The 19,161-nt window shown below is 44.3% G+C and overlaps 1 protein-coding gene across 3 annotated transcripts in view; it reads left to right on the top strand.

Annotated features, from left to right (window-relative positions):
• SUSD6 (sushi domain containing 6) overlaps positions 1-19,161 on the top strand; it is a 97,085-nt gene that overhangs the window by 16,814 nt on the left and 61,110 nt on the right. The window contains exon 1 of one of the 3 annotated variants that reach the window (XM_042989998.1): positions 7,948-8,384. The exons of the other annotated variants lie outside the window; for them this stretch is intronic. The gene's annotated coding sequence lies outside the window, so the exon portion shown is untranslated. Of the gene's footprint in view, positions 1-7,947; positions 8,385-19,161 lie in introns of those variants that run through there. 3 annotated transcript variants of the gene reach the window in all.

The raw sequence follows: 19,161 nt of genomic DNA on the forward strand, positions 1-19,161 counted from the left end.
CTTTCTAGATCAAAAAACCAAGCTCTGAAAAGTTAAGTACTGTAACTTACTCTGTTGGAGCAAGAACCAAAGGCGGGGTGATTCTAGAGCCTGTGTTATTCAGGGCAGATAAAGTAGATGTGGGTTAGGAAGCTGGAGGGGAGGACAAGGTGGTGAGGGAGACAGAACAAAAACCTGGAGAGAGGAGGTCAGTCGGGGCCAGGTGGGAGCTGCAGCGCAGGGACTTAGCAAGAGAGGATGGCCCTGGGTGACGGTCTGGGAGGGAGAGGCTGGTGAGCAAAAATAACCCGAAGTGGAACAAATAAAGGTTGGGGTATCACTTGGAGGGGGGTATACTGTTGGATGATGGTGGCTTTTCCCTCAGGGAAGCTCTGGGGTCTGTTTGGGGTAAGGAAGACCAGATAGTGTCTGTATTTAGGCAGGTGGCACTTGGCCACACAGGAAGCCTTTTAATCCCTGGTATTTATAGACTGGCCTGTACTCTAGTGAAAGACAACTCCCATTTCAGTTATGGAAGGCAGCATTATCTGCCTTTGAGATGCCGCATTTATGGATCCCCATTTGACCCAGCAGGAGGGGCGTGGTGATATGCCCCTTATATTATCCTGGCTCCCTCCTTCTTCAGAGGCTGAGCAGAGACACTTCTGTCATTTACCTCTAAGTGACCTCTGGCTGCTCCCTCTTCTGCAGTGCTTCTATTCCTCTCAAAGATGAGTTGGAGTCAGGACTGGGAAAGGTGGCCCTCTTGTCTCTCTCTTCAGGGTAGCTAGGAATTCCCTAGAATAATGATTCTGATTTGTTGCCCAGCTCCTTGCCTCAAGGCTAGGGTTGCTCTGTTTATACATACCATGGCCAAACCCTACATTCAGTCCAATTCAACACTGATTTATTGATACCTGCTAGTATGTATGGGGTGGAATACAAAGGTGACTGAGATAGGTCTCCAGTCATGAGGGGGATAGTGAGTAACGAGCTCCCGTGGTCAGGCTAGTTCCTCTTCCTTATCTCGGGAAATGCCCATACATTTTCGGTCTTGTCTAACTTAAGTCGTTACTGTGAGGACTGATTGTAGCAATAATGAATTGAGACTGCCTTGAAAAGTATAAAGCTCCAGATTCGTGTAAAACCTTCTTAATATTATAAGGTAGGCTCATAATAAAAGATAACACGTATCAAGTGCTTTCTACATGTCAGGCACTGTTCTAGGTGCTTTATTTGTATTAGCTTATCTAATCTTCACAGCAGCTGTGAAGTAGGTTGCTTATACCCATTTCACAGTTGTAAGAATTAATGCCAAATTGGATAAATACAACAACAACAACATTTCTAGGATGGCATGGCTGGTAAGTGGCAGAGCCAGTTAATCTGAACTATAAACTGCACTGTGTGGCCTCTGTTAAGACCCTGTGGAAATCTGGGAAGAGAGGAGTCCCACCCCAAGGGAGGCGGCAGCCAGGACTTACCCTCAGAGACTAGAAAGGAGCAGGGAAAGGTCAGCCTGGTGCCCAAGAAAGCATTAGGATTTCTACACAACTTAATTAAATTACCGAAACTGTTTCTGAACTTGGAGCCATGTTTCTTGTATAGTAATGCAATATTCAAGATAATTTAAGCCAAGGAGGAAGGACAGAATTGGTGAGTGAGTTTACATATGCTCATGGGCACTTACTGACAGACTAAATAAAACACAGAGAGGCAAACCTTAAAGTGAATACGTCTTTATTCAATTTACAAATGAGGGCAAAGACTCAGGCAGCGTGTTTGCTGCTTTGCGTTGGGACTTCTAAAGAACACACTTTAAAAAAAAAAAAAAAAGAATTCTTCCCCTCAGCCTTTCTCTGTTGAAGTTTCCATTAAGGGTATCAGAGTCTGACCACTAATATGCAGTGTATCCATCTTTAGCAGTTATTTTCCAGAGAAATCCAGCTCATTTTTTGAGGCACCCTCTAGCCAGGTTATCTCAGATGTGGAAGATTGGGAGCAAACATATACACATCGTGGGGAGGGCAACCTCTCCGTTAGATGTATGTCTGTAAAGAGAGCTTTGGGAGTTAATGTCTCTAAATTCCTGTTTCAGTCCACTCCACTCTTTGAATAGCTCTTTTAACATGCCGCGCCTGTCTCGTTAGCAGTTCAGGGGAATTAGCCATCAACATCTAATGACCTAGTTCCCAGATTTCCAGCAGGTTCAGAAGTTTCTAGAATGCCCCAAAGGAATGTTTCTCAAAGTGTGCTTATACCTTATACCTTGGGGTCAGTTCCCTTGTGGGTGTGGTCCTGGCGTTCACACAGAAAACGCTTCCCTCTGCTCGGGTTCTGAAGCAGAGCTGCAAGCCAAGTCCAAGCCCATCTCCAGAGGGTATGCAGCTGCAAGTAGCAGTATGGACAGTCTTCGAGGCTTCCTGTTTTCTTCTTATAATGAATGAGAATTTTGCCTCCTATTCCACAATATATCCAGGATAATTTTAATATTTAAAATGAGTTACACTACGGGTGTGTGGGTGGCTCAATCAGTTAAGCATCTGACTCTTGATTTCGGCTCAGGTCATGATTCTCAGGGTGATGGGATTCTTCACCACTCCCCCATCCCCCGCCTCCACTGCTCTCGCCCTCGCTCTCAAACACACACACACACACACACACACACACCACACACACACACACACACACATCTAACATGGAATAAATTTGAACCTTTATCAAGATTGTGTGCTGTGAGGTGAGACTGCTTAGTTTGTAATCTTGGTGTCATGAATTGCTAACTCTATGACCTTGGGCAAGTTATTTAACTTCTCTGTGCCTTGTCTAAAAATGGAGATAATACCTACCTTTTAAGGTTGTTATGAGGATTATATCAAATATTAGAAAATGCTTGGATCCATGCACAATGATTAAGCAGTCAAGTGCCAGTTAATGATGGTATTATTATTGTCCTGAAGGTCTGTGTCCCTGGGAGTATGGCATATGACAAACATCCCTCTCTCCATTGACACAGCCAGGCTATAGGCTTATAAAAAGGCCTTTTGCCACCTATAGGAACCCTAAACAGAGCACTGGGGAAATGCTTTGTCATAACATATTCTCAGGTCACACTCAGTTTTATTTTAGTTGTTTGAGGTCGCTGTGTGAAGCATGACTATGCTCAAGCAGTCAGAATCTATCACTGGTGGGAGGGAAGTGCTTGTTTAGAAAATGTCAGAGAATCCACCAAGTTCCTTTGGCTGATAAATGTTCTTCAGTCTGTACTCTTTTTTCTTGTTTAATAGTTAGGAAAGAGGGCTAAGTTGTACTTTTCCTTTATAAAGTACACATCTCAAAATTTGAAAAATCTCAAGTCATACTTGTTTCTTGAAGAAAGTTCAGGATGTACAGGTTACTAGCAGTCACGGAAGGAGAAAAGCACCTGTGATTTCCCTTCCAGCCGTCACCACTGTTCACCTCTTACTGTGCTCCTTCCTTCTGTCTAGGATGGTCAGGGATGGCAGAGTGGTTGGCAGGGTCTTGGAGAGAAGGACCACATTTCTGGCAGCCAGGGTGGCCCTCCTGTGGCTCAGCCTTACAGTGGACAGTCCCACTTTGGGACAAGCACTTGGCAACACCCTTGTCCCTAAGTGCCCTCTCCTCTTCAGAGAGGTTATGTTGAAGGCCAGCTACTTCTTTCCAGTGATGCTGCATGTTCAAGCATTTTTGGCCTGGCTTATGTTGATCCTGCTCTCCTGATTTTGTGCTCATTTTCCACATAGCCAGGTGGTGAGGGTTCTTGGGCCTCTTCTCTCTTTTCTCATGGTACTGGCTCTCAGGGTTGATGCTTCTCTGTCTCATCCCTCCTTTTCACTAAATGCACCTAGGGGGTTCTGCCACAGAGAAGAACTCATGGGGTGAGGAGAACACTGTCTCAAGGCTTTTTAAATGTAATGCTTCCTCCCCCTTTTTTTCCTCTGCCCAGAATAAAAGCTGCCAGTAAAATTTTAGTGCAGGACTATTGAGATATATTTATCACTGTTGTGATGGTCAAAAGAATTGTCAAATCTTCTCCTTATCGATCCCCTTCACTCCTTGCAAATGGGAATTACAGGAAATCACAACCAGCTTAAACGACCGTGGGCAGATGGGAAGGATGGAATGTGTAACCCCCATTCCCAGAAACAGGAAGAATGGCTGAGCTGATTGACCTCAGTATTTGGCAGTCAGGGGAGCGAAAGCATGGCCTGAAATAATGTCACCATCTGGGAATTGAAACCCAAGTCTTCCTGCGCTCTGACTTCTTTGTCATCATGACTCCCCTCTCTGAGCCCCTCCTTTCTGGTCAGTAGACAGGCCCTGCCAGTTCTTTCTTCAGTAGGTTTCTGTCACCACCACACTGGCCAGACATCACCCTGTCTAGCCTCTTAGGCTGCTTTAGTCTCTCTTGCCAGGTTCATCTCCCATGAACGTTGTTCTCATCTCAAGTGTGATTAGGTAAGAGAAAGAAGCCTGATGTGTGTGGGAGGTAGTATTACCATCCTTTTCCATGGTGGCAGTGCCCTTTGGCACTAAGTATTCTGGTGCCTTTCACATAGTAGGCCTTTAGTGAACGTTTAATTGGCTTAGGTCATGTTTCTTGCTCAAGAACGTTCATTGGCTCCCACTACCTACTCATCCAAAGCAGAAGTTTCTGTTTTTCATGGCTGTACAGACTGGTTTCACTGTAAGTATTCAACTAAATGCTTAATACTGTGGAATAACCAGAGTCTGCAAGGTGATAGATACTAGAGAAACCATAAGAATTGTCCCATGTCCTGGAGGACCTCAGATGGAATTTTTTTTTTCTGTTTTTCCCTGATTCTTGGCCTCTCTCCCCCTCCTTTCCCCACCTCCTCCACCCCCCCCAGTGTATCATGGTTACTTCAGCCTTCCAGCCCCAGCAGTTTCCTTTTTCTTTCTCTATATTTATTCAGCTTTCTAAGTTTTCAGGTCAGATCTCCCTTCCTTCCTTTTAAAGGTCCTCTTTGATGGTCTTGGTTCAGATCCTTTCTGATTTTTGTTTGCTTTCATTATTTTGTCCTTAATTTACCAGAAGTGGCTGCTTGTTCTTTCTTATTTTCTAAATATTCATACCTCACGATTTAGTATTCTATTGCATCCACATAGAGTAATGCAATAGATACTCCTGCCTTATTGTGTACCTTAATTGTTTGCTGTCTGGGTTTGTAGCCTCCCCAACTCCCTTGAAGGTTCCAAATGGGCTGGGGCCTGTGCCTTCTGTGCATGTTACAAGCAAAATATAGAGGACTGTCAGGAAATGATGCTACATGGGGTAGACAGAGGTAACCCATTAGAAGTGAGAGGTGATCTCACAATGTTTTGAGAGTGTGGTTCCTAGCAGAATTCTGGATGGCCTAGAGCAGAGCAGGGACTGGAGGCCCAAAGACCATCGAGGAGTAGTTCTAGGATTCTAAGACCTGAGAGAAAATGGCAAAGGCAGAAGGGTCAGGCTTGTCCCCCAAGAGTTTGTCTCATTCTGAGATTCTCTTGAAATCCTAGTTCACTTGGAAAATGTGTTCATACTAGAAGGCCACCAGGGTTCTTGGGGAATTCTGAGGCCAGATGCCTGTGTGGTGAATCTTCCCAAAAGGAGGGTAAAAGATGCTGGGCCATAGGGAAGCTTATGGCTTAAGGAAACAGATAATTAGGGGCAACAATGAACAAACCTGTTGGACTCAGCGTTTGATTTATTTGTGGTTAATGGGATTTGTATTGATTTCTCTGGGAAATTTGGGGATATGAATGCATTCTGCAAATATAAATATTTTGTCACTGATGGGGCTTACAGGGTTATGTTGCATTTTTTCTGCTAATATTCGAATCTTGTGTGAAATTGAAAGCAGTGTCTTCCTTTTCCAATTTGGGCAGAATTGTAAGCATAGTGCTGACCCCCTCCTCAATCCCCAGTTTATTTCTCAGACCCACCCAGGACTGTGAAATAGGCTAGTAAATAACAGCTATGGACTGGGACCAGTTTTAGCTAGCTGAATTCCCTATAATCCAGTTTAAGTCTACAGGGTACATCTAAACTTACTGGAATTCTAGGTAGGAAGTGCGGTTGCAAAGGCAAAGCCATTTAATTGTAGCTTATATGAAAATAAAACCAGCTTGAATTTTCTTCTCACAAACTTTCTCTGAAACACCTCTTTAGATCTTTTATTTTTGGCAAATGGGCTTCGAGGTGGCAGCCTCATTACTGTTGTGATGGAGGGGTATAATAAGCCAGTGGGCAATTTCCCAGAATTCTGAGCCTTTGAAAACTGCTATTCTTTTTGGAAGGTAATAAGTACAGAAGCCGGGCTGCCTGTCTCCGATTTATTCCTTCTTCCCATTCTGTTCTCAGCTATTAAATACGTGGTCTCAGTCTGCGTAAAAACATAATGGCTTAAATTTGCTTAAATTTCTGTAGCAGTTTGGTAATGAAATTTAGCCCTTTGATGGTGGTGGTGGTGGTGGTGATAGGCATTCGGTAGCAGGTACACTGATTGTGCTGTGAGCTGGTTCTTTCCCAGTCTCCTGGGAAGAAAATCACTAACTTACTTTATATGCGAAGGTCTTCGTGTTGAGTAGAGGAGGAAACAGCCTTGGAGTATAGAGAAATCATCTGCCCGAAGTTTATATTTTAGAGAAGTACTTCGAATGAAGTTGTATGTTTTCTGTTTGGATTGGGTGTATTGTTTCTTTTGAGAATGCTTTTTACAATAGTATAATGGTTCCTCTGGAACTCATAGCAGGATTCTTTTTCTACCCTCTCCTGTATTTACAGCTGCTTTTTCCCTAGGGGAGTATTCATCTGTTTTAAAAAGCAGAGAGAGAAAACAAGAAGTTCTCTCAGTGATGTTTGGAAACAAACTGCATTTGTCTTTCAGGAAGGCAGGTTCTTAAGAGTTGCTGTTTGAGTGGACAAAAAGGAAGTCTGGCTACAGACCCCCCCAAAACACACATGCCCCCCCCCGCCCCCCTCCACCCAGAGGTTCCTTGTAGCAGATATGAAAGAGTTTAGGACATGAGGTGCCCGTTACGGTCCCTTTGTTGTACTAGACCAAACATTTCTTTTCAGCTCCTGAGAAAGTCAGTTTTTCTGGCAGCCCACATCCTTGCCCTGAATATCTGTGCCTGGGGTCCTGGGCTGGCACTGGCACTCAAGGCCAGGATCGTACTTGGGTGTGGGTTCAGAGGCAGCATCCAAGGACATTTGGGACAGGAAAGAGATCTGATCATTAGAATGTTTTCATTGTACTGATGTTTCAAGGCCTTGGAGGTGAGGTTTGCCAGGGTCTAGATGAGGTTAGTAAATGGGCATAACCCTAGTGCCGCTTAGCCTCTTTCCACACTTTTCACCAGCTAGCTGGTCCTTGGCATGCATCTTTGTTTTGTTAGAAGAGGAGGAATTCTACTTTGCAGTTGAATAACTGTGCCTTCTATTCAAATTCTATGGAGGGTTACACTCGAAAAGCTAATAAGTACTTCCACTCTGCACACACTGATCCACAGTGGGTGGGTGGCAGGCTGGAGGCTGGGGGACCTTCATAGAACAAGTGTTATTGAAGGCAGATACTGAGGTGACACTGAGGGCAGCTGTGCCCTGAAGTTCCAGTGGCTTGGCCCCCTGGCTGATGACCTATCCACCACAGCTAGGCCAACGGGGAGGCCTTCAGCTTCCCTGAAATGACTACTACTCACAGCTCATTTAGTGTGACCAGCCAGAGGGATGGGCTTCCTCTGGGAAAGGGTAGGAGAGTCCTTTTTTTTTTTTTTTTTTTTTTTTTAAGTTTATTTATTTACTTTGAGAGAGAAAGAGCACATGCACAAGCAGGGAAGGGGCAGAGAGAGAGGGAGAGAAAGAATCCCAAGCAGGCTCTGCACTGCCACTTCAGAGCCCAGTTTTGGGGGCTTGAACCCACAAACTGATATCATGACTTGAGCAGAAATCAAGAGTTGGATGCTTAATCAACTGACCCACCCAGGAGCCCTGGGTAGGAGAGTCTTTGTTAAACTTGCCTGGTTTGGCAGTCACTCAGACTCATCTCCTGTTTCTGTGTTGGCCAGTAGTCTCCTCCAATTTTCCAAACAACTCTTCTTCATTTCCAAAGGGGGGCCCATTTTTGCTAACAACCACCCCCCTAAAAAAAACCCACCAAAAACTGCAACTTACCTTGATTGTTACTATGTGTGCCTTCTCTGCCTGTTTTCCGGCAGAGGCAGGCAGCCACTCTTGTTTTCTCTTGAGGTGCTCCTGCCACATTGGAGTTCCTGGAGGCTGATGCTGCTGAACTTCCTCATTGGGCAGAGGCCAGGATGTGAGCCGAGCCCCGAGTGCTCTGAATGGACAGAGCACACACAGTGGGGAACATTTCTGGGTTGGTATTGTGGGAGCCCATTGGTTGGATTCTGACTGGGGGATATTTGAGAGAACTCTGTTTAGTGAAGAGGTAGGGGAACTGAGTTCTGGTTCAGCCACCAGCAAGCCATCTCCCCGGGCAAGTCATGGCCCCTTTCTAGGCCTCAGTTCCCCTCCTAAAATGGGTAGATTAGACTTAACAAGAGGACCCCAAGTTCCTTCAGACAATAATGTGTTAGGATCCCCAGGACCCATGAGTCTGCTCCTGGTGAGGGTGACAAGAGGCCAAAAAAGGCTGGGACAGAAAAACTTGCACTTCTCAGTTCTCTCTCTTCCCCCCCCCCCATGTTTATTTATTTATTTTGAGAGAGAGAGAGAGGGGCGGGGGGAGAGAGAATCCCAGCAGGCTCCACACTGCCAGCACAGAGCCCATTGGCGGGGCTCAGTCCCATGAACCGTGAGATCATGATCTGAGCTGAAAGCAAGAGAGGGACGCTTAACTGATTGAACCACCCAGGTGCCCCCCCCCCCCATTCTCTTTTTGCCTCCAGGCTTTTGCACATGTTGCTCCTCTCCCTGGAATGTGCCTTCCTACAGTCGGTGTTAGACCGCTGCTTGCCCCAATACTGGTGGGGTGCCCCTCCTCTGTGCTGCCATATCTCTCTGTGCTCAGCACTTAGCCCCACTGTCTTAATGTCTTTTTCCTTGTGCTTCCTGAGGGCAGAGACTGTCTGCTCTCGCCACTGTGCCTCAGTTGGCTGGTGCAGTGCCTGGAATGTGGTATATACCCAACAAATGTTGAATGATAAAATGACCTCTCCTAGGCCAACACACCCAGTGCACTCAGGTGGGCTTTTCCCCACCTCACCAAGCTCTCTTTCTGATGTTGTATGTGGATACAGGAGAACCTTGTATAATGCTGAGAGTTGAAGTTTCATCTCACTGTAGCAAAGCATTAAGTGATGTTGCCACCCCACCCTGGGGGTGCTCCTTCTAGGTGTTGCTTTGACCTGGGATGGTTCTGGACTTTGTCCTGCTCTTCCCCATCTGCATCCTTGAAGGAGGGGCAAGCAGGCACGTGCAGATTGCTGTCTCTGCCAGCTGCCTGGGGCTGGGCCATCTGCTGCCGGTGACAGGGGGTGGGGTGAGGGGTGCGCAGCAACCTAATCTCCTTCGCTGCACTGACTACATGGCCGAGTCCAGCCCCCCTTCTCTCTACACTCTGTCTTCTGTTCAAGCTCTCTGTTATACTACTCTTCATCGAGGTCTTGCTTTTGTTCCAGCTGCTGCCCCCACCACTCTGCTGGGAGAACCCTTGCTGTGTTTCTGTTTATTCTGTGTGTGTGCCTTGCCCTTTAGCCCGAGCCCCCAAGAATCTTTATGTAATATGAGACAGCAGCAGCAAAAAGAAAAAAGCAAAAAAGGGGGGCCTGGATGGCTCAGTCAGTTAAGCATCCGACTTGGGCTCAGGTCATGATCTCACAGTTCGTGTGTTCGAGCCCTGTGTTGGGCTCTGTGCTGACAGGTCAGAGCCTGGAGCCTACTTCGGATTCTGTGACTCCCTCTCTCTCACTGCCCCTCCCCGACACATGCTCGCTCGCTCTCTCTCGCTCTCTCTCTCTTTCTCAAAAAATAAATAAATAAATGTTAAAAATTTTTAAGAAAAGAAAACAAAAAACAAACTTTAGAAATGAAACCTTGGACTCCTGTTGGCCTGTGTTCAGATGTAAATGAGGAGACTCTTACCTTTGTTTTTGCTTTTTTCCAAATGTTTTTAAAATTACTTTTGAGAGAGGGAGAGAGAGAGAGTGAGCAGGGGAGGGGCAGAGAGAAGAGAGGGAGACAGAAAATCCCAAGCAGGCTCCACCTGAGATCATGACCTGAGCTGAAATCAAGAGTTGGAAACTTAACTGACTGAGCCACCCAAGTGCCCCTGGAGTTTGTACCTTTGGATTCACCACCCTGTTTTCCATCCCTCTTCCCAGGGAATCTTTGAACAGCAGGGGTGGGCTGAGTCACTTGCAAAAGCTCTAATTTTGCTTGTGCTGTAAGCCTTGCCTCTTTCTGGCCTTGTGTGGACATAAGAAAGAGGCAAAGAGAAAGTAACCTATCCTCATCACTCTTGATGACTCTGGGTTTGGACGTTCAGAACTGGTTGTGTGTGTGTGTGTGTGTGTGTGTGTGTGTGTGTGTGTGTGTGTATGCACACATGTGCACAAGCTGTGCCAGGAGGAGGCATTAGGAGGGAATGTGGACAGAGTTTTAAAGTCGTCTTTACCAAGTGAAGAGGTGACAGAGCAGAGAACAGAAGGGTAATATACCGTAAACTAGGACTTCTCAAACTTTAACAAGTGAAGGAATCACCTGCGGAACTTTATTACAATGCAGATTATGATTCAGGAGATCAGGGATAGAGGCTGAGATTCCACCAGTGCTGCTGTTCAAAGACCCATAATTTGAATAGTAAGCCTCCTCCTCCTCCTCTTAACACTGATTAAAAAGATTGACTTGGGGAAGGCAGGAGGGAGGCTAGTAAGGACTTTCAATTTTAAACCTGAGGGCCTGAGCTGGCCTTCCAGCCAGTGTTGACAGAGCCCTTTTCCACATCCCTCCCTCCTTCATGCCTGAGTTCTTGGCTTCTCTGGAGCTTCCCTTGGCCCAGTTTGGTTTCCACAGTATAAGAACCTCTGTCCTTCGAGGGTGGGTGTGCATACTCACAATAAGACTGGATCTTTCCCCTTTCTCTTCGGCTCATTATAAATAGGTAAGGCTGAACCTAGCATTTCAAATAGAATTTTAGAGCTGAAAGAACTCTTAAATTATCTTTTCCAGTCCCTCTATTTTACTGAGGAGGAAATGCGCCCAAGAAAAGTTTTGTGACATGTTCAGAATTAGCTAGTGGCAGAGCTGGAGTTAAAAGCCAGATGTCTGGACTCCTAAGCTCTTCTTTCTGAGGCACTGTAAGCCCAAGTTAGGGACTGTGGGAGGATCAAAATGTTGTTCTGGGGACAGGTGTTAAGACAAGAGGCTTTGTAGTGGTGTGAGGGAATTTTACACTACATGCACAACTAAGGCAGGTCTGCTGGCATCTGCTACAGCTCAGCATTCACTCACTTAGGCCAGGCTTCTCAGCTGCAGCACTGTTGACATTTCGGGCCACGTAATTCTTTGTTTTCTTTAATTCTTTGCTAAACATCATAGGATGTTGAAGTGGCATCCCTGGCCTCTACCCACTAGATGCCAGTAGCATCCCCTTACCCCCAAGTTATAACAGTCAAAAATGCCTCTAGATATTGTCACATACCCTCGGAGGGGGGTAAGATTGCCCCCAGTTTAGAACCTCTAGTTCAGGCACTAAGTATTTTGGGGAGGAGGGTCCCCTTGGGCACCTACAGTGGTTTTTTTTTAGTGTATGTTGGTCTCTGTGTTACAAAGAAAGCATAAAAGGGGACCCACCCTTCCTGTGCACTTACAGTTTAGTTTACAGTTTAGTGGGGAGACCAGACCAGCCAATGCATGGGTCAGATAAATTGCCATCGTAGTGGTCCCTCCAAGATGTAGGGCTGCAGGCTGGACTCTGAGGAATGTGGTGCCAGCCCAGGGTACTTAATGAGGGGATTTTGCTGCTCTGGGAAGGATTACATAGCTAAGAATTTAGTAACTCTCATTCATATCTTTAGTTATCCTTACCTACTTCTGCTCAAGCAGCATTCTTCCATTCTGAAAAAGCATTTCATCTGATCAGACACATTAACCAGCACATATGTATACTTGAAGGGAGGGAGGCCTGCTCAGGCCTGATGCTGTTAAAGTGACCCATTCCTTAGTGAGATTTACTTTTTCTTTCTAGTTTGATTTTCTTTTGCTTGGGATGAATGCTCTGGTAGACCTTTCTTGCATCTTTACCATTGTGTTAAGCAATATTGACATAAGGCTACGTAAGAACTGTCATGTTCTGAGTACATAGGTAAAAAACATGGTTAAATGCCCCTTTGTGAACCTGAGAAAGAGTCTTTACCTCTTTTCGTTTTTCATAGGATACTATACTTATGTTTTTAAGGCCACTGAGTACCTTCCCTCCCCATCTTGTGCTTAGCACAGGCCTCCCTGAAAAATGTTCCTCCAGGGCACAAAAAGCATTGGTGATGGGAAGCTCATAGTTCAATGAAGTCAATATAACTTGACCAGTGCGAGACTGCTTTTTTCCCATTACTTTTTTGGATGCTCCATTGCCTCCTGGGTTGCATTGTTTCTAATAATAAACCTGCTGTAATTCTTTGTTCTTCTTTTTTTTTTTAATTTTTTTTTAATGTTTATTTATTTTTGAGGCCGAGAGAGACAAAGCATGAACAGGGGAGGGGCAGAGAGAGAGGGAGACACAGAATCCGAAGCAGGCTCCAGGCTCTGAGCTGTCAGCACAGAGCCCGGCGCGGGGCTCGAACTCATGGACCCTGAGATCGTGACCTGAGCCAAAGTTGGATGCTTAACTGACTGAGCCACCCGGGCACCCCAAATTCTTTGTTCTTCTGAACGCAGTATGTCCCTCATTCCCCTACCTGCCATGGCTGCTTTTAACACTTTCTTATCTGTCTATCTCTCTATCAATCAATCAGCCATCAAGCAGGAGAAAGGCAGGGGTTGGGGGGAATCCCAAGCAGGCTCTGCTCTGTCAGTGCAGAGCCCGATGTGGGGCTCGAACCCACAAACTGTGAGATAATGACCTGAGCCAAAATCAAGAGTCGGTTGCCTAACTGACTGAGCCACCCAGGGGCCCCAAAACTTTCTCTTTATCACTTGTTTCAGCATTTTGATTATGTTGTGCCTTGTGTTTTCTTTTTGTCCTTCTTCTTGGTGTTTGATGAGCTCTTGGACCTGTGGGTTTATAGTTTTCATTAAATTTGGAAAAATTTCTGGCATTTCTTGAAAATTTTTTTGTGTCTACCTACCCCATCCCCAATAAATACACACACACACATGTTATGTGATTATATAGTCTGTATACATACGGATACATATCTATGTTAGGCTGCTTGATAGTGTCCCACTGCTGTGTTCTATATATATTATTTTGGATAGTTTCTATTGCTGTGTTTTTGAGTTCATTAATTTTTCTTCTACAGTATCTAATCTGTTAATCCCATCCTATATCTTTTTCTTTCAGATATTTGTATATTTTCCTTCTAGAAGTTCAGTTTGGGTCTTTTTTATGTCTTCCATTTCTTTCATCATGCTCATGCCTTCCTCTTCTCTCTTGAACACATGGAGAATATTTATAATAGAGATTTTAACATCCTTTTCCACTGTCATTGGGTCAGTTTTATGCCTGTTTCTTTTGTTTCATTATTCTTCTAGTTATGGTCATATTTTTCTGCCTCTTTGCATTCCTGTTAATTTTTTTTATTTGAAGCTAGACATAGTGAGTTTTATTATTGTGGGTGCTGGAACTATTTATATTCCTTTAAATGCTTTTGGGCTTTGTTCTCAGAAACAGTTCAGTTACTTGGAAATTGTTCGATCCTTTCATTTCAAGGCCTGCTTTTTAGCTTTGTTAGATTGGGTCCAGAACAGCCTTTAGTCTGGGGCCAGGATGGCCCCATTACTAAGGCCAAACCCTTCTGAAGATTCCATCTGATGCCCTGTTTGTTAGGACATTTTTCCACTTTGGCCGGTAGGAACATGAATATTTCTGTCTCTGTGTGAACTCTGGGGGTTATGCCACCTACTTCTTTCCGTTCATTCTTTCCCCAGCATTGCTAATTTCCTCATACACATGCACAGATGAGTACTCAGCCAAAGTTTCAAGGGGTTCTCTCTTCAGATCTCTGGGGCTTTTTCTCTTTATGGCTCCTTATTTTTAGTTACTTTGCCCTGCAAATTCTAGCCACATTGGTCTCCCCACACTCCCAACTCTGTCTCTAACTCTGAGATTGTTGAACTCTTTCATGTTTCTTCTTTCTGCTTTGTGTTCTGGAAGCTCCTGAGAGAGTTAGGGCACTAGTAGGGTTCACTGCGTTTCAAGGATCACTGCCCTGTGCTGCCTATTGTTAAATGTCTGAAAGCCATTATTTCATATATTAAATCTGGCTTTCTAGTTGTTTAAGGAAAGAGAGTAAATCTAGTCTCTGTTATTCCATCATGACTGGAGGTAGAAGTCCCTCAGACTAATTTCCAACCTTGGATATTTTTTTCCCTCCTGTGTTTGCTTGTTGAAAAATGGATCCATCAAGACAAATTCTACTCAGATTTAGATCTTGTTAGTTTGCCAAACATTTATTGAACACCTGCATCCAGAGAATAGCATGGTTCAGTATTAGGCTATACATGGCACAATCTGTAATTTTACCTGTGCTGCACTTTCTAGCAGAAAGCTGGGGGTGCGCTTCTAGGTGTTATCCTGGCACAAACATGCACATCTATACACACTTTGAGCCTCCTTCCTGTGCCTCCTGACCATGCTCCCATTTAACCTGGGCAGCTAGTTGAACTAATAGGCACAATCCATGAACAAACAGTAGGTGCCCAGCCGTGTATGCATGAGTTAGCCAGATAGCCATCTCCAGAGAGCCTTGTGTGGGGAAGGGAGGAGTTTTAACTCTCTGTGTTCAGTGGCTCTTCCATCTTACTTAGGCTTACTCTGTGCCAGATCCTATATGTGTGAATCATGGACTCTTTGAAATTCTGTGAAGCATTCGGTGTTGTTTTCCCCATTTTCTATATGACAAAATAGAGACTCACAACAGTAAAGTGGTACCCCTAGGACCTGTAAGAAGCAAGAGGCAGAATCAGGATTTGAACTCACTTTTGTGTAACTCTAAAATCCACATTGATTGATCCTGTAACTAACAGTTTCATTTCCCTCTTCTGGGCTCCAGCTTACTTCTGTGTTTTGTTTTTGACATTTGGGCTGTATATCGCCTATGTGTTCTCACTTTCTACCTCTGTATGTGTCTTACCTCCCCCAGTAGACTGTTATCTCTTTTAGGGCATATGCTTTTCCCCATCTTTGTGCCTTTCATGGAGTCTAGAATATGTAGGTACCCAATATAGGTGTTGAATGAAGTCAGTAAGTTCCTTAAGAAAGATATTTGTTAGGAATGAGTCCAGATGCCTGTCTGGAGGGAAATACCAGATTCCCTCCCTCATTAATTTACGATATTTCTTTCTGTCTGCTGTGTTTATCATAATCCCTCTTAACATCTTCCAGGATGTAACCTGGACTTTATGAAGTTCTTTGTTTGGTACCTCTGCCTGAATTTTGACTAATTTGAGATTACTTTTGGAGTCTGTGTTTGGAGATTTGAGGAAATATCTGTTGTGAATTAGATTCCTTTCTTCTCGGGCTGTGATTTAGAGCTCCGCATGTAGAGAACCAGAAGTATGGCTGGAGCTAGAACTGGAGCTTATAGGCCTTGGTGGAGGGTATAGGTGGGGGCAGGGGTGTGGGACTAATCAAAGGGGAAGGAACAGTAGGCAGGTTCCTGCTTCTTGTTTTTGCTTGGAACCTCACAGTCTAACCTTGACAGCTTACAGGAAGTTTGGGTAATTTGTGAGGGAGAGGACAGGAAGAGTCATGGTTTGGTTATAGATTCAGAGGCTTCTTGGAATTTACGCAAGATGGAGAACATTTGGAGTCTTGTACAGCTTAAGTGTGTACCTGATTGGGGCTGTTAAGCTTTAGTAGATGGAAGTGAAGAACATGTTCCTAGAATCCTGAGCCTGCACCAGAACCTCAGGGGAAAATACTCAGGTGGCATGTGAGTAGAAAAGAGGAAAATGGCAGAAAGTGGGACCATATTTATGCAGAATCTTAAGGCCTGAGAGACACTAGGAAAGGTTGCTTCTGACTCAGCTACTAGGTAGACTGTTTCTCTCACGAATCTTACAGATGTAGCAGTTTTGGGGTAGAAGTGGAGAGGCTCTTTTGTTGCAGTTGAACATTAAGGAAGCAGGCAGCTCTTTAATATTCATCCCCAGTGTCTCCCTAGCTTTGGCCAATCATGGCATGCGGGAGTGTTAGTTCAGAGACCCTCTCTGTGGGAGTTCTCCAAGCTGTCTGGGCAGTTCAGGAATTTTAACTAAAATCCTTGGGCTAACTGAGAAGGTACAGCTTAAAAGATATAAATTCCTTCTAGCTGTCCTCCAGTCTTTCTTCTCCCTTCTTTTCCAGCTCTTCACTCAAATATTTTTGCCCTTATTGTGTCCACTTTGTCACTTTGAATTCATGTTAAGATCAGCATGATCTGCCCTCACCACTCTAATGAAACTACTCTTGATGAAGTCACCAAGCATCTTGTGACAAGACCAGTCTTCATCTTAGTGGACCTTCACTGCCAACTCCTCCTACATCCTCCTTGAATCTCTCCCTCCCTTGACATTTTGATGCATAGGCCCTGGTTTTCTCGTACTTTTGGAGTGTCTTTCGTGGGCTGTCCTTCCTTGACATGTTCCTTTAAAAAGTTAGTGTTCTTCCCAGGATTCTGTCCTTGACTCTCTTCTCTTCCCACTCAGCTCTCTTAGGTGAGTCCATCTATTGTGCATGTATTCAGCCGTCACTTATAGGCTGCTAACTCCAAGCTCAAAGCGCTCTGCAGAGTTTCATGCTCATTTCCTGCCATTCTAATCTTCTCTGTATCATTCCAATTTTTTTTTTATTATTTTTTAAAAATGTTTGTTTTTGAGAGAGAGCACGAGCGAGCAGGGAAGGGACACCAAGAGAGGGAGACACAGAATCCCAAGCAGGCTCCAGGCTCTGAGCTGTCAGCACAGAGTCCGACGCGGGGCTTCAACCCGTGAACTGAGATCATGACCTGAGCTGAAGTCAGACACCTAACCCAACTGAGCCACCTAGCCGCCCCCCAGTTTTAATATATGTGCTGCCAAAGCGAGCACCATGCTTATTTCCAATTTGCCTGCTAGACCTTTCTACATGGATATCCTTGAAGTGTCTAATTCAGCATATCCAAGAATTACCTGAACTCAGTTCATTACATTCGTCCCCCAGATCTGCTCCTCCACCTGTGTTCTTTTTCTCCTTTGCTGGCTTTCACCAGTCACCCCATCACTTAGGCCAAAAACCTTGGCGTCATCCTTTATTGTTGTTTTTACTCACCCCATCCTATTTTTGGCATCTTCTACAGCATTTGGCACATCATGAAAATTGAATGAATAAATAAGAGAAAAAGTTTATTTCATCTGAATTTAATTATAATTTAGCTAGCACTTTGGCCTTCATGAAGCTGAATACCTCTGATTACACTCTAACTTTTGGGAAGGGCATCTGACTTTTGGCCACATTCAAATTCTATTAAGGAGAAGGCAGTTTTTAATTTAAAACAGGAACACTTTGTGGAAGGGTTAGTCATTATTAGAAATGGGTGGATTGGCCACTGTGCTATCTTTTAGGGCTGCTCTAAGGAGCTGCTATCAGTTAAAGATGAGGTGGGTGAAGTCAGACTGTAACTGGCTCATGAGGGCATTGTCCTTGGTGTTCATGGGAGTAGAGGCAGTGTGTTGTGGGTGAACTTGCCACATGCTATGGGTTTAATGCAGGAATAGGTAAGACTTTTCCATTGGGGAGGGTAGTATGCCTCCTTGCAACTCACTGATGGATTTCCTAATAGTATCCTAGTGTTTGTAACATAAATGCTGAGGATATGTTTGTAACTATAATGCTTTACCAAGTTTATTTTCTTTTTCATATAGCCCCTTAAAAAGAAAAGAAAAGAAAAGAAAAGAAAAGAAAAGAAAAGAAAAGAAAAGAAAAGAAAAGAAAAGAAAAGGTGGTGCACCTGAGTGGCTCAGTCAGTGAAGTGTCTGACTTTGGCTCAGGTCATGATCTCATAGTTCCTGAGTTTGATCCCTGCATCTGGCTCTCTGCCGTCAGCACAGAGCCCACTTCAGATTCTCTGTCCCCCTTTCTCCACTTCTCCCCGACTTGCACTCTCTGTCTTTTTCAAAATAAATAAGTAAACTTTCTTTAAAAAAAGAAAAAAGAAATGGAGACAATGACTTAATCATATGGGGCTTAGTCGGTTGAGTGTCTGCCTCTTGATTTCGGCTCAGGTCAGGAACCCATAGTCATGGGATCAGGTCCTGTGTTAGCGTGGAGCCTGCTTAATAAGATCTTTCTCTCTCTCCCTCTGCCCCACTTGGGCACCCTCTCTTTCTCTCTCTCTCTGTCTCAAAAAAAGAAATCATAGGATGTTGGAGCCAGAGAAGCTCTTCAGGTAGTAGTCATCTAGCCCAACCCTGACATGTTTTCAAAAAGTAGCAATAGTAATAATGATAGCTGGTAATAATTAGAATACCTAACATGTTTGACAGTTCACTAAGTTCCAGGTATTATGTTAAGTGCTTTACATGCATTTCCCCATATAGTACTTACCCATGAGGTAGCTGTTATTAGTGCTATTTTATAGATAAGGAAACTGAGGTCCAGAGCAAATGAATAGCTGTATTGGAGTTAAGTATGCTGAAGCAGCTATTGTGCAGAAAGATGAAGCATCTTGCTTACTGAAGGTCAAATTTTCCAGTTACAGGCAGAACATGAGTAGAATGCAAATCTCCTGACTCTGAACTCAGCATATATTTTTGTTTTGAGCTGAGAATTCATTCTTTGTGGTCATTTGTGTCTCGTTTCTTATTCAGTCCCTTTTAGTTTTAGTGAAATTGAACGAAGTAGAGGAAAGGATGGTTTAGAGTTAGGGTTTTGGTGAGTTTTTTAAAGTTTATTTTTAAATAGGCAGCCTTCCCAGACTGACTGGGAATGTAGCAGAAGGCCTGAGAACCAGGAAGTG

Source organism: Panthera tigris, chromosome B3, assembly GCF_018350195.1.
Source record: "Panthera tigris isolate Pti1 chromosome B3, P.tigris_Pti1_mat1.1, whole genome shotgun sequence".
NCBI classification, from domain to species: domain Eukaryota; kingdom Metazoa; phylum Chordata; class Mammalia; order Carnivora; family Felidae; genus Panthera; species Panthera tigris.